Here is a 25,282-nt window from a genome sequence, read left to right on the forward strand (position 1 = left end):
CTGAAAGCAGATGGAGAGATGTCCAGAAGTATCTCATTCACAGACAGTGATTAATGGTTTAATGAACCATCGGGGATTGGAAGGAAAAAGACTGAGAAATTGGTCATGACGGGGTCTTGGGAAAAGGTATGTGGGAAGATGTAAAGATACTTGTGTCACATGTGGAGGCTCACCAGGGACTGCCTTCAGCAGTCCACCTTAATTGGGTGGATAAAGTTCTTTTTATGGGTATCAGTCAACCTTGTTTTTCCAAGCACCACTGCCCTTGCCCGGTGACTCATAAACAAAGTGATTCTGGCAACATAATGTAGATTATGTGTGTGCTTAGCCACATAAATGTATACTCTCCAAGGTTGATCCAGCAATGCTGCCCAGTTTTCAACAGGAGAAGAGCCCCATTATAGCCTTCCCACCAGGACTGGCCACTGCTGGGGTGATTACATAGGACACTTCCCTCAAAGAAGGACAGCATAAGAATAAATAAATACTTATTCTGGACATAGATTTGCCTTCTTCACTCTAATATTTCTACAACAACCACCATCCATGAATTTATAAAAGCCTTATTCAGAATCCTGATATTTCGGATAGCATAGCTTCTGACCAAAGCCCTCATTTAACAATACATAAGGGTGGCAATGAGCCTGCACTTAGTTACAGTGCCTGCTGGATAATAACACCTCCCAGGACTGTAGCACCTTGTAATTTCACTAGGAATTATATATTCCCTAAACCTGCAGCCAACATATAGTGCTATTTCTCCTATGGCCCAAGTTCATGGTTCTGGGTATCAAGAGGTGGAAATAAGAATGGCTCCTCAGACCATTAACTCTAAATATCCATGGGTGAACAACATATTCATTTCTCATCCAGAACACCTTGATTTGTGCCAGACTGGATGATTTTATTACCAAAGAATGTGTGCTTCTACTGAAAGACTCAACAATAGCCCTGTTAGGAAGAAAGTAGTAACTGCAGAATTTCTTGATGAGGGCAAAGTGGGTAGTGGAATTGGACAGGTATGAACACCGGCTATGGCTACATGACCCCCTGTAAAAATGAAGACTGTAATAAATTACAGTATTTCTTATTTTAATGGAAATGTAATTGTGTAGACAGTTACTTGCTGCTTAAGAATGCAGACACATTCTGAGAAATGCATTGTTAAGTTGTTTTTTTCATTATGTGGGCATCATAGAGTGTGTTCACATAAACCTAGTTGGTACAGGTCACCCAACATCTTTTGATGCAATCCAAAGACACAGTCAACAAAAAATGTATGAGGTTGGCATCAGCATAATATAGTATACTGTTCGACAGTAAACTTTCAACTTACTGAAGTGACAATCACATAAAAGTATAGCATATAAAACCACATACTGAATATGAAAATAAATGTTACTGGTTTGTGTTTAGTACACAATACATTTTATATTGTTTTAGACTGCAGTACATGTAAAATATATGGTATACGAATACATAAATCAGTAACATTTATTATCATGTACAGTATATGGCTTTATGTGCTATACTTTTATGTAATTGTCAGTTCAGTAAGTTGTTTACACCACCACCACAAACACAGAAGCAATGTGCTGTGACACAAAGTTATGATGATCATGACATCACTGGGGAGTGGGAATTTTTCAGGTCCACTACACTCTTAGGAGACCATCATCACATCAGCAGTACATAGGTTCCTCTACCAGCTCCTGCCATTGCATAAGCTTAAGTCCTGCTATAAATCTTTCATTAATCATCATTATACTGATGCTTCTCTGAATGAAACCTTATCCATAGAGTATCTTACTCTTCACTCTGAAAGGATGAATGAAAATACCAAATGCAAAAATCAAACACACCAAAATTCATAGGTAGGAGGAATTTCACTATCAAAAAGTAATATGTACAGGATATCCTCCTCTTTTTTTCATAGTCTAGAAATAATTTTTTTTCATTTTTTTTAACCAAGCTCTTGTTTAAAATCATGTGGCATGCTGGGAGCTTCCAACCAACAGGAAAGAAGAGGCTGGGACTAGTTTTGGGTGAAACCAAGACACATGTACTAGGAAGAAAGAACTGTTCCCATGCAGGAAAAGATCATGAGTTCAAATCAACCAAACACGACTCTTTTTTGGAACAAGCATCTCTTGGTCCCTGGAAGGGACTGGGCCAGCATGTGGCAGCAGACTGCTCGTTGTCTGGCAACAGCAGCAAAAGCTTTAGTTACAGACTAAGGAGGCTCTTCAGGTCTAGATGCTGAGAAAACACAACCTTTTGTTGCCTGTTGGTTGTAAGACTTCAATAATAGTCATTTACCTGTGAATCCTGGAACCTTGTCCTATATCCAAAATGTAGTAGTTAGACATAGTATTGAATGAGAAAATAAGTTATTTATTTCTGCAAGGCAGGCTAAGGGCAGACAGGAATTGATCGTTTTAAAGGTTGATACTATAAATACTTGCTATTTGAGTAGACTAACTTATAATGTGTTTCTTAAATTGTATCAGTAATGTAAATGATATATATTTTGTCTGTCCCTGTCTGTGTGTGCAAACACACATATATAATGTGAAATATATATCAGTAAGGTTTCTTCCACTTGTTTTGGATGTCCATGCTCTGATATCAAAAACTCCCTCCTCTCTCTCTCTCTCTCTCTCTCTCGATCATAGATGTTTCCCCTAGAGCTTACTAGTATCTGTTAGTCCTTTTGTATAACAGGCAAAAGGAAGTTTGACTTTTCACAATAAATTATCACTAGCAAAAAATAATCCAAGAAAAAATAGAAAACATCAAGGGAGTAAGGATAATGAATTTGAGGAAAACTAGATGCTAGGATAGGACCTTAATTATTTTTTACCCAAGCACAAAGAGTCAACTTCTGTCTGCCTCACCTTCTCTCAGGCCCAGCCCTCACTGGTTTCTAAGCCTCACTCAAACTAGACAGGGAATGTTATCTGCTGTAGTCCCTGAAGGTAGTCTCACCCTCGTAAAATGAAACTCTAGTCAGATTCGTGCATCCTTCCGTCCCCTGGGCCTCCCTATGGACACACAAACAACTTTCTTGAACCCTGACCTCCCCTCTGCTGGCCCCGTCTTAGATATTTTGCCTCAAGTTCCCTGACGCTGGCTCACCCAATCCTGACATCAGTGAAACCTCTCTGAAGGGCCGGTCCTGTTCTTCACACTTCAGTTGATTTCCGATGTTCCCTGTGCTTCAGTGCTGGCCCCACCTGCCATGTGGTACCACCAGCCCAGTGTGGTCTGGCGCTTCTCTTGCTGGTCCATTTCTACTCTCCCCAGGTGCCTCTGATGTGACCCCGACATGGAGAATAACACTCCAGGTACATTTCCGAAGACTATTAAAGATTAAATACCAACAGGAATGATAAATCTGAGGCACCACAGTAATTCATATCTTCTCTTGGTGGAACAGACTCCATTTCTCAGAGTGATTAATTCAGATGTTTTCATTCAGATGTCTTCCCTACCAGTCCAGAAGGATCTTGAGCTTATCCTTCTACCTCAAATATATATGGTACAAAAGTTCAAATGCCCCTGCAAACATGAGCCTCTGGACATCCTTATTCCATTAGAAGCTCTTCTCAAACATCTTGATGTCTTCAAATGAACTTGGTCATGACTGATGCAGCTGGCTTTCCACTTTCTGTATCTCGGAAGGAGGAGAACTAACTTAACCTAATGTGCCCCAAAGAAGAAGACAAAATGGGGGAGGGAGGAGGACTGTGCCACTCCTAATGGACAACAAAGAAACACTGCCTGACACCAGTCCTGAAACTATTTGCTGACACTTGCCTACTAAGCCAACACCTCTGTTTTGGAAAAATAGGAATCAATAGGGAAAACTCTCTCTCATGCCACAAGAGTGCTGAAAAAAGTAACCTCCGGGTTACTTTTCCAACTCCTAAAAAAGTAGAATAGGGCTGGGGTTGTGGCTCAGTGGTAGAGCACTTGCCTGGCATGTGTGAGGCATTGGGTTCGATCCTCAATACCACATAAAAATAAATAAATAAAGATATTGTGTTTATATACAACTAACAAAATATTTTTTTAAAAAAGTAGAATATTAGCATTTATGTTTAATAAGAGCTACCTCTAAAACATATTTAAATAAGACTCAAGGAAAAATAAACTAGTGATTTAATCCATTATTTTTTTAAAGAAGAAAATTGGTGACTTGAGGAAGAAAATATAATAATGTCCTTCTATTAGGAAATCGTGGAGAACAGGTAACCAGTGGAAACAGAAATCTCATGGCACATTGTGTGATGAGGCTTCCAGTACCACAGTCAGAGCCTTCACTAAGAAGTTTGTTTAGGACTAATAAAGCTAATTGCTTTTTTGGGCTCCTGAGAATTTTAACATACTCTGCAAGACTAGAGACAATAAGTGCAGAAAACATGATGCGTGGACATAGTAGTTCCACACATTTAGGAACAACTGCCCAGCCTTACCCAAGAAGAAATAGACAACTTAAATAGTCAGTCTACTAAACGAGTCTTTAATCTATAAAGGCATTTAGCATATAGTCAGAAACATTCTGCAAAAAAATAAAAATAAATACAAAACTATGGATGCAAGTGTTTTTGCTGACCTTGGCAAAACTACCAAACTTTTAAAGGACACATAATGCCAATCTTACAAATCTTTTCCAGAAGGGAAAGCACTTCCCAACTCCTTCAATGAAGTCAGCCGTGCTCTAATTTAAAACAAAATAAAGACATTCTAACAAAGAAAGAGAACCACAAAAAAAAAACTCACATGAAAATTTGTAAAACATCCTCAATAAATATTAGTAAATTGATACAATAATATATAGTGAAGATTCATGCAGTACAACCAAATGAAATCTGTCCTGGGAATGCATGGCTAACTCAACATTCAAAAACCAACAAATGTCATTTACCATCCTACCACATGAAATAAGAAAACCCTTATATAGAAGTAGAACAATCAATAGATGTAGAGAAAGCATTCACCAAATTCAACACATATCCATGGTAAATTTATCAGCCACAGAAGGAAACTTTCTTAAATTGATGATCTTTTAAAAACCTACAACTAGGATTATAACTGATAGTTAAAGGCTATTCACACCTTCCTTCTAAGGGAACAAATAGGGTAAGTACATCTATTCTATTTTTACATATCATTGCATCATAGATCCTAACACATGCAAAAAGGCAAGAAAAAGAAATAAAAAGCACACATTTGGAAATAAATAAAAGTATCTTTATTTGCTGGCAACATAATTGTATATGTATAAATGCATAAAGAATTCATGAAAAGGGGCAAACTGTGGGGCAAGAAGATTTTCAAAACCCATTTTATTTCTGTATCCTGGTAATAAGTGATTGGAAATTTGAATTTTAAAACTTTGCAATTAAAATACAACTAATACCATTAAAGTATGGTATAATAATTGACAAATTTGATAAATATTTGTAATTCATTACAATAAAAACATTACTCAGAGAAATTTTAGAAGGTATGAATTAATATAAAGATGGACCATGATCAGAGAATAAGTCTTAATTGTTGAAAGGCCTATTTGGAGCTCCACAATTTGATCTATAATTCAACATGATTCCAATAAAAGTTGAAGACGACTTTGGGGGTAGATTATAAAATTTACATGAAAATGCAAACATCCTAAAACAGCCAAAACAATTGTGAAAAAGAACTAAGTTAGAGATATTACACTGCCTGATTTCAAGACTTACCATTCACCTACAGTAAATAGACAGTGTGGTATTGGCACGAAGTTAGATAATGGAAGAGAGGAAACAGAGAGCCTACAAATATACAGATCTGTATATTGTCAACTGATTTTTGATGAAAGTGCTAAGATAATCTTCAATGGGGAAAGTAACCTTTGCAAAACAAGTACTGGAAAAATTGGTTACTCCTATGCAAATTAATGAACCTGGACTCTTACTTCAATCCATATATGATAACTAACTTGAAAAGTATCATTGGTCTAATAGAAGGGCTAACACTATAAAACCTCTATAAGAAAACAGTGGAGAAATGGTTGGTGACTTTAAGGTAGGAAAGGTTTCCAAATTATAAAAAGAAATAATGGATAAATTAGGCTTTATCAAAATTGCAAGCTTCTACTCTGTTACCTATTGTTAAAAAATGATAAGGCGAGTCACAGACTGGGGGAAATATTGGCAAGTATATCACTGATGGAAAAACTTAAATTTAGAATATGCACAGAACTCATACAACTCAATAATAAGAAAATGCAAATACCAAAGAGAACAGGCAAAAGGGTTGGATTGATAATCCACCAAAGAATATCTACTGATGGCAAGAAGTAAGCACATGAAGAGATATTTAGCATCTCTGATTATCAGTGAAGTATAAATTAGAATCACAATGCAATGTGAAGCCATAAACTATGCATTTGAATTTCTAACATTAAAAATTCACTGTAACAAAAGTTTGCTGATGCTGATGTGTGAAGCAAGTGGAATTCCCCTGTGCTGCTGGTGATAAAATAAGATAGTACAACCATTTTGTTAGAAAGTCTGATAGAATCTTTCAGACTTCAATATACAACTCTTGCTATGAGACAGCATGTCTGCTTCTGGGTTTCTACTCTAGAGAAATTAAACCCCAGTTCCACATAAAAACTTGATTGTACACAAATATCCATAGGAGATTTATTTGTTTGGGATGGTTTGTTAGAAACTGGAAACTAGAACAACCCAATAACAATAACAACAACAACTGAATTAATAAATTGTGGTATCCTTTAACAATAGAATACTACTTAGACATTTATAGCTATTATAGCTATTGACACATATTATAGCATAAGTGATTCTCAAAACAAATGTCTAAGTGAAAGAAGCTGGATCTTCTACATAATGTATGTTTTCATTTGTGTAAAATAGTGGAAAATATAAATTAATGTATAATGACAGAAAGCAGAGGGGTGATTACTGGGGGATGGGAATGATAGAAGAGCCAAACTATAAGAGATTATTAGCAAGCTGTAAGGGTTCTAGAAAAAGTTTATTTTCACTCTGGTGATGGTTTTCTACATGTTGAAATTTACCGAGTTCCCATATTTACAGTTCATTGGGTATTAATTATACCTCAAGAAAAAATGAATAAAACCTATTTTTTTCAAGTTTGAAACTTATTATTAGATAACTTGGGTAGAATACAGCAATAAGAATACAGCGAATCTATTGTTCTGTAAAAGGTCATTACCTCCTAGTTACTCAGAACATTGATGCTACTTGGAAGAGATAATCTTGAAGCTGCTCTAAGTATCTCCATTCCATCAAAGAGTGCACTTTGTTCCATATTTGCCCAATAGAACTAGGAAAAAAAGACATTTTTTTTCTAAGGATTCTTACTGAATCTTTCACAGAACCTTGGCCAGCCTTGCTTGAGCCATGGCCTCTTCTGGGATTCAATGGGCTGTGGGATGGAGTTCAGCACTATTACCGTCAGGCTTTGTGATTATTTACTGAAGAAACAAAATAATTGTCTAAGACTTCCATATTTTTTACTGAAATGCGAGACAAGAACCACTTAAAGAAGGCAAAGTTTACTTTGGGCTCACAATTTCAGAAGTTCAGCCCAGAGTCAGCCAACTCAATTGCTCTAGGCCCTAGATAAAGTGGAGCATCATGGCAGAGGAGCATAGTGGAGGAGCTCATGGTGGCCACAAAATAGAGAGCATGAAAGGAAGGGACAGCAGGGAAGAGAAACTCTTCCAGAGCATGCAGCCAGTGACCCACCTTCTTCTCCAGCCATGTTCCACCTGCCTACAGCCACCACACACACAGTCCATTCAAACTAGGATGGACTGATTAGGTTACAGCTCTCAACACCCAATCACTTCACCAGTGAATATTCCTGCATTAACACAGGGGTTTTGGGGGGAAAACCTCTTATCCAACCCATAATGCCGTCTGAATCTTGAGTTTTGACTGAATGTAATAGGTCATTATCTCCTAGTCTAAGGTCAGCCATAGGGATAAGAACTATGGACTTAAATAATTGGACAGATTGCTACTATAAAGAAAGTTGCTAATAATTTGGCATAACTTTATGAAAATCAGTAAAATAAATGAAGTTGGAAAAATGCAAATGTAAAAAGCATGTACATGAAACCATACCATCCTAGATGAGATAATGTATTGGCAAAAGGGTTAAGTTCCTTAAATCCCTATTTCAGAATTTTCAAAACTTATCATTTTGTTAAAACAACAAAATACAACCGAGACAGCAACTTCCAGAATCAGCTTCTGCCCCCCAGGACTAGGGGAACAAAGAGTAAGTGTTGGCCAGCCTCTATAGAATTAGAACCAACACCAGCTATCTCAGGACTCACCTATGATGCCTCTGAAGAGTTGCACTGAGGCTTGTCTGGGAGTTACAAAGGTCTCTGCAGGGTAGATGTGCCACTATAAGGGTTATATTAATAAGAACAGCTAGAATACAGAATGATATCCCCTTTTGTCCTTGTCCTGCCTGTCATCATATTGTGCTATCTTCTTGTTGTTCAGAAACCATCAGGAAGTCAGAAAACAGGGAAAAAAGGAAATGTCATTTGCAGAATCATGCCATCAATGGGTCAGACCAGTGAAGGGTAGATTTGGAGTTGAAGGACAAGAGGTCACTAATCATCACAGAAGCTTCAGTAATGATGAGTGTTAAGTGAGGAGTGTGGATGATGGGAATCTTCTTCTAGCAGAGCCATAGGAGCACCTGATTTCTTGGGGTGGACCTGACCATACCAGTACCTGCTTTGACCAGATCAGTTCATCCATAACAGTGAGACTCAAACTGTGACCTCTGGACCTCTGGCAGAGTCCATCTGAGGGGTTGTAAACTAGTACAAAAATGCAAACTCTTTCTTGTTACCATATAGTTAATGATTTGCAATTCTATGCCCTTTTTTCTATACAAAAACAATCACAAACCACTTAAGTAATATACTAGGTGAATTATGAAGAATGACCAAAATTGGAATTCATAAGAACTAAAGTATGAACAGAGTTTGCCAAAACATCTAAATCCATGTTCTAGCAAGGTGTCTGGATGACACAAAATCTTCTACTGGGTTTGTGCAGATATTTGGAACTCCTGTGCAACTCATTCCACATCAGGACTACCATTCAATTCTTAATTCATTCAGAAAGTGGAAATAGAAGGTAGGTGGGAGTCAGTACTATGGGAACAAAATTTGAAAGATACTAATTTTAAGCCTTAAGGCCTTTCACAAACAAGCCTTCTTTCAGGAGTATTTTAGAAACTTCTGCCTCAGCAGCAAGTGAAATTTATAAATCAGTTATGCTGCTAATACACTGGATAGTTTCCATAGCATAATCAAAGGTTCTTCTTCTGCCTGGTATGTTATATCAATACATGTGACCAGATATCTATGTTAGAGCCCCTACCCAGCACTTAGGATCCCTCCTGTTACTAGAGACCTATCCCTTTCAGCTGGGTTAAAAACTGTTTTGACTCTTGATCAGACTCTCCACCTGTGTTTCCTCCACACAACTGGCCCCTGCTCCCTAAACTTTTACGGGCTTCCTAATGCTTTTAACCACCTGAACACCAATACTGTCATGTCCCCAATTAAAAATATTATCAATACCATAAATATTTATTGTCATATACATATGTTATTTCACCTTAGATATCTACCCAAGTCAGAACTGAAGCAAGCATTTGTCATGATTCTTTGTTGACACTATATTAGGCAAAGGTGGAAGCCATTTGGTGGCCAATCCTATATCCTTGTCAATGTCTATACCCATTCCCTACCTTTGATCAATATCAAACTGCTAGAATGACTTGAGGTTGAGCTTATATTATACAAAATACCCTGTTAATCTCTCCTTACTCTGATCCCAGATACTTACTGTGTTAGTCAGCTTTCTGTCACTATAACAAAATACCTAAGATAATTAATTTACAGAGAAAATTTTTCTTTTGGTTATGGCTTTAAAGATTCCAGTCCATGATCAGATGGCCCTGTTGCTTTGAGCACATCATGACAGGAGAATGTGATGGAGCAAAACCATTTACATCATGAGCCAGGAAGCAAAGAGAGAAAGAGGAGCACCACAGTCCCCTTCAAGGCATCCCCCTGATGAATGAAGGACCTCCCTCTAGGTCCCACCTCTCAAAATATCTACCACCTCCCCATAGTGCAACCTGGGGGACCAAGCCTTTGACACATGGGCCATCATGTGTCATTTAAATCCTACTGATATCATTTACCAATCACTTCTGGCTGATTGTAGTTTTACAAATACAAATGTAGAGGGGGAAATATCCCCTCACAATAAAGTTATCATCTAGCTTCCAGGTGTTTAAAAAAATAAATCACAAAGGAGTCTAGCTGAATATAGTGGTTCCAGGGTTTAGGAATCATAAAAGCAAGCGTTAGAGTTCAGAGACTCTTTGGAGAGATCTCACCTACATTAGGATGCTTTATGGTTCCATACAGGTCTGGGTCATTCCTTTAATCCTGAGGAAATCATTCTCCTAGGCAGGGAAAAAAATACTCCAAGAATAAAGACACCTTGGTGGACTGACTGAGCTCTCTTGCTGCCCACTGTCCTGCACTGTCACCACAATTGCTGCCTGGAGGCCAAGGACTTCTGTGGACATCAGGAACAGAGCCACTGGTGTTCCAAATTTTCTCTTAAGTTATCCCCTCAGCATTAAAATACAGTTTACCGCACTGCGACATGTATTATAACCTGTGCACTTTTGATCCTCAACAAACTCCTCATAAATCAATGTTTTGACATCTGTGACATTAATTCCCTGAGAATGTTGTATCTATAAAGAAGGAGGGCAATGGACCAATGGATGGGAAAACCTCAAGATTGACATCATCTCTTGTCCTGTGAATGTTGGGAATATATTATGCCAGTGTTGATAGTTCTATTAAGGAAAAGCCCACATAGATATTGGCTGTGGACTAGCTGGTAACTTTGTTCACATATATATTAATTCTAAGGACGACCTAGAGTCATCTCCTAGTACCCAGTTTTCAGAGTGGGCAGGGAATATAAGGGAGAGCTCAGAATTCTTGAACTCATCCCCAGTCTGTTAATCTTAACTATGGTCAATCAGACGACCCCATCATTAAGGCTCTAGATTTTACTAAGCCAAACACTGAGGAGATGGGCATTCTCCCAGGGCAACACATGTGACATGTTTGATCCTGGAGCTGAAGCTAGTACAGTTACAGCTCACAGAGCAAAAATGTTCCTTGGCATTGTTTTGGGGGAAAATTGCTTCCAGGCATCAGAGAGCAGCTGGGCTGTATTTTTTTGTTCTAAGAATTCTGGCTACTTCAGAAAGCTCAAAGATAGTGACAGTGATCATATCTAAAATGATCACAGCATAAAAGAAAATTGCTGTGTCACCATAGTGAACATAACACTCACTGGCTGAATTCAAGAATCATATTGCAAATTGTGATTTTTCTCATGTGAAAAATGGAGGTGATATTATTACCTATTCGTGGCCCAAGTGAAGTAAAATATAAGTAACCATGCTAATGTAGTGAGTGTCTAATATAAATTCCTTTTCCTTTCAACTTGGAAGATAGGGTCCATTCATTTCCATGAGTGTATCACTGTTGCCTGACTTCACTCTCTGCAAATAATAACCTTTTTTTTCAGGTATTAGAAAGCCAAGTCCATTCTAATTTCCAAATATTAGTATTACATTTTTTAATTTGGAGCATTTTCCTATGCCCAGCTTGGGATAACCTTAGGTGGAGAACCATGATGAAGGAAGGAGGACACAGGACTTCCTCAGTACTGTCCAGTGTCCCTCTGTCCCTCCTCCTCCTCTCACTTGACCTGCTGCCTCCGCTGCTCCATGGCAGAGCCTGGGGACCAGAACACAGGGGAGTCCTGCTCTTCCTTGCTAGCCTGGATTTTCCTTGGTATCTGTTCCTTTATGATGTCGCAAAGGGGAGACCCAGTTTCCCACTGCTCTTTTGCTGACCTTCTTCAAAAAAGTCAGCCTCTCCTTGTTCCCAGAGCACCCGCAGAGTCCCTCCCTTCACCCTCGCTGCAGGCTCCAGTTTATTTACTGGGCTCTGGTCTCAGTCTCTACTGCAAGTCCCTCATCCAACTCCCGTCTGTTCAGTTCTCTTTTTCCTGTCAGACTCTTTCCCTGTAATCATGAGCCTGGTGCCTGTGGTACTTAAGTCCAGCTGTCCATGGACTTACATCTTCTCCTGTGCCCATTTGACACCATCTGTATAGAAGTCAAAGAGGGGAAAAGAGACACCCTGAAGAGCTCTGATGCTTGACCTGCCCCAACCAAGGACAATCACATTTCTTCTTACTCATCTTCAGCCTCATTGATCCTGATCACCAGGGCTTGATGCCTCGGAGAAGAGAAGCAGGACCTGGAGCTGGGTGAGAATAAGGACAAAGGGGGACAGATAGCGTTAGATGCCATGGGGCCATGGAGGAAAGTTATTCCACAGATAAGAGGCTGTGCCTCTGCAGAGATGAGTGACACTGGGGGGGGGGGGGGGCTTGAGGTGGAGAACAAGGGCCCCCACGCCTGCTGATAGGGAACAGGTAGGGAGAGGCAAACAGCAGAGAAACTCTAGCTAATCCCCACCCACGGCGCACCCTGTATGGGCCACCAGAGGAAAGACTAGCCGGAAGAAATAAGTGGTTTGGATTTCTCTTGGATTTTATGTAGAGGTAGATTAACCTTGAAGATGATGGAAGGAGGTCTCACTGGAGAGGCCTCTCCGAGCCCTGCTCTCTTTTCTGTGGACACGAGAAGGAAGCGACAGGCAGAGCCTAGCACAGAGGTGACTGGGAATCTCCTGGTGTTCTGGTGGCGTTCCTTGCAGTCCACCTCCACACCCTCTCCACTTCTCCCATCACGTGTCTCTGAAGGACTTCAGACCTTTCTGAAGTGACCAGACCTTTCATTTTGTTCCCTGGTAATCTAGAGAACTGTAGCTTCATAGCATGTTGATCCAAAGAACAGATCCTGAGGGGGCAGTGGGTAGAGAAAGGGGTCAGACAGTGGGCAAACGTGAACCAACTTGTATGGCAGGACCAAGGCCTGGAACTCAAACAGGCTGCCATGTTCCCAGAGCTGGCATGCTGTCGTCTTTCCAACCTGATGGAAGCCAGAGTCTTGTTAACAAAGATGATGGAGAGTTGATATTGGGTAAGGTCCTAGCAGCCTCAGAATGAGGAAAATGAAAAATAATAAATAAAATTAATTTAAAAAAAAAAGAAAAAAAATTAATTAAAAAAAAGAAAAAAAGAGTTTAACTCAAATAATAATAATAATAATAATAATAAAAAATATATTTTGTTATTTCATTGGAGTGAAAAGGACAACGTTCATGAAGTAAATACTTTTCACTGTAACTTTTTTCTGTTAAATGGCAGGTAAAGATATTTATATAAGTGTGCATGGAAGTAACACAATATGTCAAAGACTAGTTTGCCCTTAGAACAGTCTCTTAACTTCTGACTTACAATTTACTTCTCTGTAAGACGTGAGCAGGCCCATGAACTATACCACACTGATTGCACCAAGGTGTCATTAAATGAGATCAAGTATGTGAAAGTGATTTACAAACTGTGAAGTCTGGTAGACCTGTGAAAGAATGCCATGGCTTTCAGAGTATGGAGGTACTGGTGTTGGCTAGGAGTACCAGGAAGTGCAGAGGACTGTGGAATTGAACTTGGAAATGACTGCACCGGGAACAACCACGGCGTTCAGCAGAGATCTCAGAGATCTCAGTTTCAACTTGAGATTTGTCAGTCTTTAATTGTGTAATCTTGATCCAATTACCTAATCTCCTGAGTTGGACATTCCTTCATCTACACCATCACATACAACAGGAAATTTCTTATTAAGTGAAATAAGATGGGTCAAACTGTAAGCACAGGGACTGGGATGTTGTAGGTGACCAGTAATTGAGAGCTTCAGCAGTGACTATGCTGATGAGGAGGAAGAAGAGGGGGCATACAGTGGATTCAGACAGAGGTGAAAGGGAGCACATTCCCCATCCTCCACTGCCACGGATCTGCGCTCTCAAGAGCAAGGTACTAATAATTAGCACCATGGACAGAAGCAAAGAGGATTTGACTCCCCTCACCAAAAATCTTAGTCATTCTAATCTACAAAAGAAAGGACATACCAGATAATCTGTTAAAATATTTATTTGTTATCAACATTTTCATAATTAAAAAGTAGCACGTACCTCCTTGCTACTCCCCTAGTAATCCTTCCATATGTGGTCCACAAGAGCAACCTCTGTGAACTAGACACTGTGCTGGGGACACATGATTCAACAAAGCAGGCACTGTCTCTGCTCCTTAGAGCATGTAGTCTAATTGGAAAAATACACAATCAAACAACTAATTACAGTAAGATGTAATAAGCACCAGAACAGGAGAAATTCACAGTGTCAAGGGACCTGGAGCAGAGGGATTTTACTGTTTTGCAAAGGGATAAAAAGATCTCCCTTCAGTAACAGAGTTTACACGTATTTGAGAAGTTAGGTAAGAAAGGGGAAGCACTTTTCTGGCAGATAAAATATCCTGTATGGAAGTGTTCCAGGGAGAGCACACGCACGTTGGGCTGATTGTAAGGAAGAGGAGAGGAGAGGTAGACATGGGTTCTTCTCAGCTATGCTAAGAAGTTTTGATTTTTCCCTGAGGACAACAGGAACCTCTGAAGCATTTTGAAGAAGAGCAAGATTATCAAATGTGCAATTATGATCACCCTAACTGGCGCCTCTTCCACTTTTCAAATGTCAAAGGTTGGCAGAACACAGCTGCCAGCCTGTCACCCTCATTCAGGTCCTGCTTCAGTGACTTTTCTTTGAAGTCTTCCCCGATTTCCTGAGGTGATGATTCTACTCACATTCCCTCAGCCTTTCAGAATGTTTCCTCTGTCTTCGGTCCCTCTCTGCTAGAAATTTCTATAATTCATATCTGTTTCATACAAACTTTAATCTCAAACATAAGACACTTGGCGTTACCCTATACAGGTACCCCATACAGGTCTACACCCTGTTCTTGCACTAGGATGGAATCACAATTCACCAGTGACTAAATGGATCAATGATAGCTTTATCACCAAAGGAGAAGATATTCCTGTTTAGAAGCTATAAATGGCAATGCAATTTATAATCTTGCTTTCTCAGAAGCTCAAAACCAAGTTTCTGTATTGCAATGTCACAAAATGCTCAGATTTATGGCTATTTTAGGAATATTTATAAGGATAAGATAATAACAGAAAGAAAAGCATCAGAGTTTGGATTATTGTGAGGATAGTTGAGAAAATTGAACCACTTTTTTCTTAAAATATATTTTTACTTGTCAATGGACTTTATTTACTTACTTATATACGGTGCTGAGAATCAAACCCAGTTCCTCATGCATGTGAGGCAAGCGCTGTATCACTGAGCCATAACCCCAGCCCTTGGAACCAGTTTTTAAAGTAGTAAGTACTACTTACATAGGAAAATATGATATACATTTTTAAAAAATGCATATTTCATCATGATTTCTTGCACTGACTATTAGCTGCCTGCTAATGATGCCTAGAAACACATTCACAAAATAAACCTTTTCTGGATTAAAATCATGTATATATTTCTGGACTAAAAATCATTGTTAATAAGTATACAACTTATAAATTGAAATGTAGTATAATTAAATGAACATGGGACCATGAGTCAGCAGCGTTGGTTTTAATGATGAGTATATACATTACTTCTTCCTTGTGTGATGTTTCTCAAGTTTTCAGATTTTCCAGGGCTTCTGTTTTCTCCAGATAAGAATGATAACCTGACTACCTCATAGTATTGTAATAAGAACTAAGTTCATGAATATAACAATGTTTTTACCAACAGCAACATTCTAGCTCATTGTAAATGTTAAATTTGTTTTTTCCATTGATCTACTGAAGGTCATAACATAAATGAGCTATTATAAATCATGTGTCAAATGTAGAAAATTCCTCACCCTAATAAGTATATTATGCAAAGCCTATAGTAACTCTCTTCTTGAAAATCCCTGTTGATTTTTCCAGATGGATTCAAAGGTTAGATGAAGCACTTCACAGGAAGAAAGGCAGGACACAGGGATGGTGATAAATGCATATCACAGTGGAAAACTTACACATAAGTTTCCACCAATATTATATTACAGTCTAAGCTTTTTTGTGTACTTCAACTTGTGCAAAACATTCAAATGTTAGAAAGCCAACATAAGCAATTGAGTTATGGCACATTTACTTATCTATTTTCCAAATGCTCATTGAAAGCCACATTGAAAGTGGATCCCCTTAAAAATTCTAGATCCTTGGGCTGGGGATGTGGCTCAAGTGGTAGTGCGCTCTCCTGGCATGTGTACGGCCCGGGTTCGATTCTCAGCACCACATACAAAGATGTTGTGCCCGCCTAAAACTAAAAAAAAATAAATATTAAAAAAATTTCTCTCTAACTCTCTCTCTCTGTCTCTCACTCTCTCTTTAAAAAAAAAAATTCTAGATCCTTGAGATAACAAAGAGAAGGTATGGTTCTTGCTCTAAAGAATCCCATAAAAGCAAAACTATATAGGATGATATGATAAATCTCAAAATAAAGATCTGCATGGAGTACTATTTACAACAAAGGAAGACCTCCTCTGAGAAATAAATGAGAAAAATTTCAGATCCAAAGAAGCATGCACTATATTTTAGAGAATAAGGAATATTCTAAGCAAATGGGCAAAGAGTTAGACGGAAGGAGATTCCAAATCAAAGGGAAAGCATATGACATAAAGTCCCAACTTATCTGAAGAAAGGAAATCCTCTCTGTTTTTCTAAGAGAGTGGGAAGCTGCCGGGTGGTGATCATGGCAGAAAGAGACACTGTCCTCTTTAATCCTTCATTTTATTTAACAGCCAGCTCTTAAATCTTCCTACCATTCTTGAAAGGGAGAATGACTCAGTATGACGTGACTGATGCTGACACCTCTGCTTTGCTTTAATGACACACTAATTATTACAAATACTCATTAATTAACTATATTATGTGCAAACTTTACATGTTCAACAGGATGACAAATGGGGTGTTTTCCCATCATGTTAACTTTGGCTGATACCCTAAACCTGAAATTAAAGGGTGAAGGATACCCAATATTCTAAAGATACTAGACCATCTAGCAGGTGGTCCAGCAAACAGACTTAGCAAACTCTAGGCCTTACAGAGGACACCAAAAAAAAAAAAAAAACCAGCAGTGCCTAGTATTGACAAGAAAGTGTTAGAGCATGGTCACTTCTTTAGGAGAAGCACTTCATCTCAGCAGACTGAGTCTCAGAAATCTTGAATGTGCCCTCTAATTTTGGAGGACATTGGATCCAGAACTGACGTATGCTCCACACTCCAAAAACATCCAAAGGCAAGAAGTTTCTTAGTGCATGACAGAAAAGATATGGTTGGTTAGAGTGAAGGTCATCACATAAATAAACTATACTGCAAATGCTGTATGAAAAGTAGAAAATCCCTTCCTCTGCTCTATCTACTATGTAGGAAAAGATTTTCACATCTTGGCTCTGCTTACTGAAAAGAGATGGAGATTGTAGCCTTGGGAATGTCTAGAGTTCCAAGGATAAGAAGAGATGGGGGCACTGGAAACAGCCCAGATGTGAGTCAACTTGAAAGGGGCCCTTTGCAAAAGGCAGGTTTGTAGAAGTAAGGAAGTTGATTGGAATTCATATAAATGGGCTGAGAGGGCTTCTAAGCAGCCAGCTTAGATGACCCCCATCAGACAGTAGCAGATGGAAAAATCCCCAGGAGCAAGATCCTCCTAGAAAAAGAGCCCAAGAGAGAGAACTGAGTCTTCCTTTGAAACATCAGAAAGGGATAGGTACAAGGGAAAAGCCAGGCCAGCAAAGAAGAACAAGCTCTTGCCTGTGTTCTGGTCTCTGGGCTCTGCCCCACAGGAGCAGAAGCAGCAGGTGAATGAGAGAAGGAGGGACACAGGGACACAAGACAGTACTGAGGAAGTCCCTGTGTCCTCCTTCCCTCATCAAGTTTTCCTCCACCTGAGGCTATCCCTAGCTGGGCACAGGGGAAAAGTAAAAGAAAACTAATGTTTGGAAATTAGAATGGATTTTGCTCTGTTTTAAAAAAAAGTGAAACTATACATTCACACTTAAGAATGATCAGAAAACCTCTGGCTGCCTGCTTGGAAGTTCATGCAGGGAAATGAAGGAGTCAACAGAACAACTTTAAAAGAACAAAGGGAAGGGGCTGGGGTATAGCCCAGTTGGTAGAGTGTTTGCTGCATGCACAAGGTCCTGAGTTCAATCCCCAGCACCACACACACACACACACAAAAAAAAAAAAAAAAAACGGGTGGGGGGAAGAAAAAAAAAGTCAAAGTCAGTTGTTTCCTACCCACACCCTCCTCAGCCCATAGCATTCAATAAGCCAGTTACACATGAAGCATCTCCTGTAAATAGCATCAAATCCTATGACTTATACAACATCATTCTGAATTTATAGACCATGAAACTGAGTCTCAGTAGGTGAGGGAATCAGTTGAGGATTACTTCCCACCCAGGTGAGTTTAAACAGAAGTTCTCCTGACTCCCAACCTTGGACTTACTAGCTAAGTTATTCTGACTTCTCATTATGTATATTGTAAACTGAAACTTCTGTTAATATTAAACAGATCTTGTTGTAAAGTCTTACATTTCACTAAAACCAAGATTCTAGAAAAGGAGATGATAAATGTGTGGCAAGGACAAGGAATAACAAAGGGGCACATAAAGGCTGATGTCATTGGATCAGTGGGTCATTCACAGATTCCCTTTGTATTCGGCAGGATAAGGCTGGTGTGTGGATTTGACAGACATGTATTGAGTTTCTCCAATGTGTCAGGCACCACGTGTGCCAATGAAGGCAGACATGAAGGGGCTTCCACCATCATGGGATGCAGGGACTGTGAGCTCTACAGATGACCTTCCTATAGCAGTCCAATCTGTTACATTTTCTAATGCAAATGTGCATGCTCAGAAATGGGGCTCTGGCCCTCACCTGAAGGTCACAGAGGGCTTCCTGGAGGAAGTGACTTGTCAGCTGACACCTGAAGGATGATAAGGGCATGTATAGCAAAGAGGATGTGCGTTGTTTTGTCCACAGGGAAAAGAGTAAATACACAGCCCTGGATGCTGGAAAGAGGGTACGACAGCCTCAAGGAACTGAGAGAAGCCCTCTTGCTCCTGGAAGAGAGAAGGAGGAGAAGGAGACTGTAGCAGGCAACTTGTGAGTTGAGGCAGATTCCTGAAACCATTAAGAATCCAACTTCCGAAAAACCTCTCATTCTGAACCTTCTCCAAACCACAGTTCTGATCCAAAAAGTTGGGGAAATGGGAGGAAAGCAAGGAACCAAAACTGGTGGCCACTTTCCCAAAGCTGCTGTTTCCTCACCTGCTCCTTCCACTGGTGTGGGCTCCAGAAGGATTACGTAACAGGGACACAGGTGCCTCGGCATCCAGATAGACACCTATGACCCGCCACGACAACGGGAAAAAGTCTGCTCATTCCTGTTTCTAAAATGCTGGAAATTAGGATTGACCCCTCTCCTCTTTTTGAATCAGTGAAACAATCTTACTGGGTTCCATAGAATACAAATGTATCAACCATTGAGGATGATTGCATTTTTTTGCGATGCTCCAAAGCTTTGGGGCTTTCTCTTGTTTCTCTTTGCTTTGCACTGTTTGTGCAGGAACAGACAAATGCTAAACAGAGACACAGGTCCAGGATTATCACCCATCTGAAGCTAAAACATCTATTTCTCTGTTATTCCTACACTTCTTCCTTTCACTTCCTTCTTTTGATTACTCTTCTTGGGCATTATAGGAGTAGAGTGAGAAAATTAGCATTTAGCAATGAATAATGATATAAAGTACCATTTGCTGAACTTTTCACTCAAGCATAATACTGGGTGGTTTGCATATAGTAGCTCACTTAATCCTCTTACCACTCCTGTGATGGGTAATGGTATCTTAACTTTCCAGAAGAGGATCTAAAGCTCAGGAGAATTTGCTACAGGTATTTTCTGTTCTTTAGTACTCTAGTACAGTTAGAAATATCCTTCATCCTCTTTACTCTTTTACCCACAGCCAGTCTTGTACGAATTCTACCAGAATAAAATAAGGCTGCTTCCTATCATGGAATGTGTTAACTTGAGAGAAGATCTGTTGTACTCGAGAAAAAATATGCAGTACTGCATCCATATTCTTTATCCATAGCCTCAATTTTTGATAAAGGAGCAAATAAAAATTTTCTTTCACTCCACAAATCTATTTTTCATTAAAAGCAGACATTCCCTCAAGTAATATTAAACATTGGGCAGGCAATCAAAATATATTGCCAAATTCCTTTCTTAATTTGGTAGGGTGAAGTTATTTCTAATTCTCCCTGACAGCAAGTTTTCTAGGCTGACAATTGCTCAGCAAATTTGCATTATAATGCATTCTCAAAACTTAGGAGGTTTTGCAATAGGAAAATTTGAATTTTCAGATCTATAACCCCATGAAAACTATAATTATAAGATGAGGTATATGTAAAGGACACTGTGAATTTTAATACATAGTAAATGCCACTTCCTATTTGAATTTCTACTGATGATTATTAAACATTTTGATTTTGCTTAGGGATTGTCTCCATGAATGTAATGATCTTGGAACAGAGAACTTCTTGCAGCCTTGTGTCAATTGGCAAGTAAGATGCAGATAGACTGAAAACCATTGCCATTTGGATTGCAATCTCTAACACTGAGGAAGCTTCTTTGTTAATCTCTAAAATGATTGAACAAATTGAAAATATGATCTGCCTCAAGTAACCTAAAAAGTCCTGCTGCTGTGGATATGGTTTGTCCCCTCGAGGTATGCATGTGCTAGAAGCTTTCTCTCCAGTGTAAGTGCACTGAAAGGTGGTGGAATCTTTATGAGGCCTCGTGGGAGGGAATTAGTTCATGGGCACCACCCTTGGGAAGGATTCATACCTGTCTCACAGGAGTGGAGTAAGGTCTCTTGGGACTAGATTAGTTACCATGAGAGTGGGTTGTGTTAAAACAAGGCCACCCCACGTGTTTGTCTCTTCCACACGTGACCCTGCACTGACATGTGCTTCTGCCATGTGAGGCCATCTGCTGTGCTCTGAGGCACCTTGAGGACCTCACCAGGTGTGACTGCCCACCCAACCTCCTGAACCATGACCCAAAGAGTATTTCCCTTATGAAATGGCCAGTCTTGGGTATTTTGTTATGGCAACACAAAATGAACTAACAGAGGCTTCCATCCTGAGGTTTAGCCTAGAAACTAGAAAGAAGAATTGAGATTGAAATCTGAGCTCACAGAATTAAGAACTACCCTTTCTTCTACCCACTTCCAAATTGCTACTAGGCACCTGGAAATAGAGGAAATCTAGGATGACAGAAAATGAGAAAAGTATATACACCAAATAAAAGCAAAGAAAGGGAGAGTTGGGCCTTCTCATATTTTCTTACAATCTTTAATTTTAGCTTTATTGAGGTATAATTGACAAATAATTATATATATTCAAGATGCAAAATTTAATGTTTTAATATGTTTACATTGTAAAATTATTTCTGTAATTAAGCCAATTAACCTGTCCAAATATGTAAGCTCAACTCTCTTTGCAAATTTCAAGTATATAATCTATCGTTAACTGTATCCACCATGCTGTGCACTAGGTCTCCAGAGTTATGCATCTTAAAACTGCAATTTGTACAATTTGACAAATAGCTGTCTGTTACCACCAACCTCCTAATCCTCCATGACTACCTTCTATTGTTTCCATAAGTTTGAGCTTTATAGATTTCACATATAAGTGAGAATATACACTGTTTACTTTTCTGATTTTGGCTTATTTCACTGTGGGTGATGTCTTCCAGGTTTATCTATATGGTCTCCAATAGCAGAACTACTATATATTTTAAGGCTGAATAATAGAATAATATTATATGTTGTGTACATATGATATATAGCTGATACATTTTGATCTATATTCTATATAATCACAATTTCTTTATTCTCTCACCTGTTGATGGACAGTACAATTATTTTTATATCTTGGCTATTGTGAATGATGTTGCAGTGAGCATGGAAATGTGAATATCTCCTTGAGATGGTGAAACTGTAGTTTCTCCACTTCTGGGGGCTGGTAGGGTCTGCATAAGTTGCAGGTCTCTGCAGCCAAGAAAACCCCGTTATTGTGTTAGCAGCCAATCAAGGCCCCAGATGCCTGCTAGTACCAGCTCCAAGAACCAGCACCAGCAAAGTTGTGTTCTTCTCCACTACTGTCAAGTGGCCTGTTGCAGCTCTGAATGTCAGACCATGACCTCCAGTGTCATGGCAGACCCCAGCAGCTCACTGCCAATTTTTTCTTGTCCTTGTCTCACAAATCTGAAGAATGAAATTCATGCCCAACAACAGAAGGCAAGAGTGAAAGGAGGATTTATTCAAATGTGAAGAACAGAAACAGACCTCTAGCATTGCAAGAAGGGACCCAGTAGCGATGCAGTAAAGTGCTTATGATTTCCATCCTGTTCATTGTTTCCTGGCTGTTTTATAGACCCAGTCTTTTTCCTTTCTTCCTCCTTTGCCATCTTTCTTTGTGATTTTCTTTTCTTGTGATGGTATTCCTTCTCTTTTGTGTATATTTTATAGGTTTTCTCTTTGTAGTTTCTTGAGGCTCACACATTACATCTTATATTTGTACTAGTCCATTTTAAGCTGATAACACCCTAACTTTTATCCCATGCACAAATGTTATGATATTCCTTCTCCTTCTCCATACTCTTTGATGTCACATTTTTTATTACATTGTGTATACTTTAGCAAATCATCACAGCCATAGTTATTTTAATAGATTTGACTTTTAATCTTTGTGCTGGAAATCACTTACGCCCCACCATTACAGTTTTAGGGTATTCTGAATTTGACTCTATACTTGCTTTTACCCATGAATTTTGTACTTTCAAATGTGTTCATGTTACTAATAAGTATTCTTCCATTTCAGCTTGAAAAAAACTCCTGTTAAAATTTCTTATGAAGCAAATTTAGTGTTGATGAACCCCTCAACATTTATCTATCTGGGAAAGTCTTTATTTCCCCTTTCCTTAGGAAGGACAGTTTTGCCAGTAAATATCCTTGGTTGACAAGTTTTTACTTTTGTCACTTTGAATATGTTATCTCTGCCCCCGCTTATTTCTGCCAAGAAAACCATGGATACACTTATGAGGGTTCCCTTGTATATGATGAACCTCTTTTTTTCTAGCTGCTTTTTCCCTCTTCGTCATTGGTTATTGACAGTGTGGTAATGCCTTTGGGTTGAACTTGAGTGAGGACATTTCAACATCATATGCCTGGATGTTTCTCTTTCCTAAATCTGGAAAATTTTCAACCATTATTTCTTTAACTAAATCTCTGTCCCTTTCTTTTTATCTTCTTCCTCAGAAATTCTATAATATGACTATTAGAAAATGTTCCATAGACCCCCTAGTTTCCTTATTTCTTTTCATTCTTCTTTCTTTTTTCTTTCTATGTTTTCAAAGGACCTTAAGTTCACATATCATTTTTACTTGACCGAGTCTGTTTTTCACACTCTTGACTTCAGTTTTAATTTCACTCATTATAGTCACAAGTTACAGCATTTCTATTTGCTTTATAACAAATGATTTCTGTTTCTCTTGAACTTCTGATTTTTTTCTTGTATTGTTTTCCTGAATGTTTTTCAGACATTTACTCGTGTTCTCTTATAGCTCACTGAACTTCCTGAAGACAATCAACATGAATTACTTCTCAGATAATTTAAATTTTCCATTTCTTTGGGGTCACATGCTTAAAAATTATTATGTTCTTCTGTGGTGATATATTTCTCCGTTTTTGTTTTTGTTTGTTTGTTTTCATGTTTCTGGTTGACTTGTGTTGATGTCTGCACACTTAAGGAAGCCAGACACTTCTTTGTTATTTTATGGCTAGTTTCAGTGGGGAAAGACCTTTACCCATGGATGGGTGTTAGGGCACTAGCTGGGCAGGTTGCAGTGGCTATAGCTCCAGTAAAGATATAGTGATGCGCACTCCATGAAGCTTTGTCAGCTGAAGTTGACGTTGGCAGAAATGTTCTGAGTTGCTTGGTAGCCAAGGCTGTATATGTCTGCAGTGGTGATAAGAGTTATTGGAGGTTTGGTTATCGAGGTGTCCAAGACTCTCCTGATCTAGTTTTTTCCAAAGGGAAGTTGTGAATTTGCTTGTATAAGTGGCTCTGGTGTCCTCCTAGCAGCCACAGAGACTGGGTCTGGTGCACAGGGACACATGAAAGGAACATGGTGACAGGACCCAGAGCAGCGATGGCACCAGAGTTCAGGGTGCAGATCCTGACTGCCACTTTGGTAATAGCAGAGAGGTGTAGATGCTTGTGAATCAATCATGGCACCGAGGTCTGGGATGTGGCATGTTCAGAGCTACTGCTGCTCTGGGAACAGATCCTTCTGCTCAGTGGTGGCTCCAGTTTCCTAGTACAGGTCCTCATATGGCAACCACAAAGACAGGTTCTAGAGAGCAAGCACATACAAAGCCACAGTTGGATCTAGGACACAGTGAGTTCCCTATGTCAGTAGCTCTAATTGCTAAGGTGTGGATACACATGGAATAGCAATAGACCTGGGGCCTGGACTACAGATAATGTAGATGACTATGGCCTGAGGTGCAGTGTAGCACACTAAAATGATGACTTAAATGCTTGAAGTGCAAGTCTCACAGAATAGTGGCAGAGCCAGGGTCTCTTGTACAGCTGGATGCAGAGCATGCGTGGCTTAAGAGCCTGGGGAAGGGCTAGCCTGAGACAGTAGTAGCTCCAAGTATTTGAAGAATGGGCATATATGGCATGGCCACAGAGCTGGGGTCTATACATTGGGCACATGGTAGAAAGCTGTCTAATTGCTGCTTTGATGTCGTTGAGGGTAGGGGTGTGGGGATGAAGAACATATCTCCTGCTTCACTCTTTTGCTGATGTCACACCTTTAACCAATCTCAGACTAATTATAAGTCAGAGTTCAACATCCACTGGAAATATCAGTGGAATAGTCAGTAATCATAATATCTTTGTAACCCTAACTTCAGAGCAATTCATTTTATAGGAAGCTGTTTGGGGCAAAGGTTGTCATTTCCAAGGTCTTAAA

The sequence above is a fragment of the Callospermophilus lateralis genome, chromosome 4, assembly GCF_048772815.1.
Source record: "Callospermophilus lateralis isolate mCalLat2 chromosome 4, mCalLat2.hap1, whole genome shotgun sequence".
Classification (NCBI taxonomy): domain Eukaryota; kingdom Metazoa; phylum Chordata; class Mammalia; order Rodentia; family Sciuridae; genus Callospermophilus; species Callospermophilus lateralis.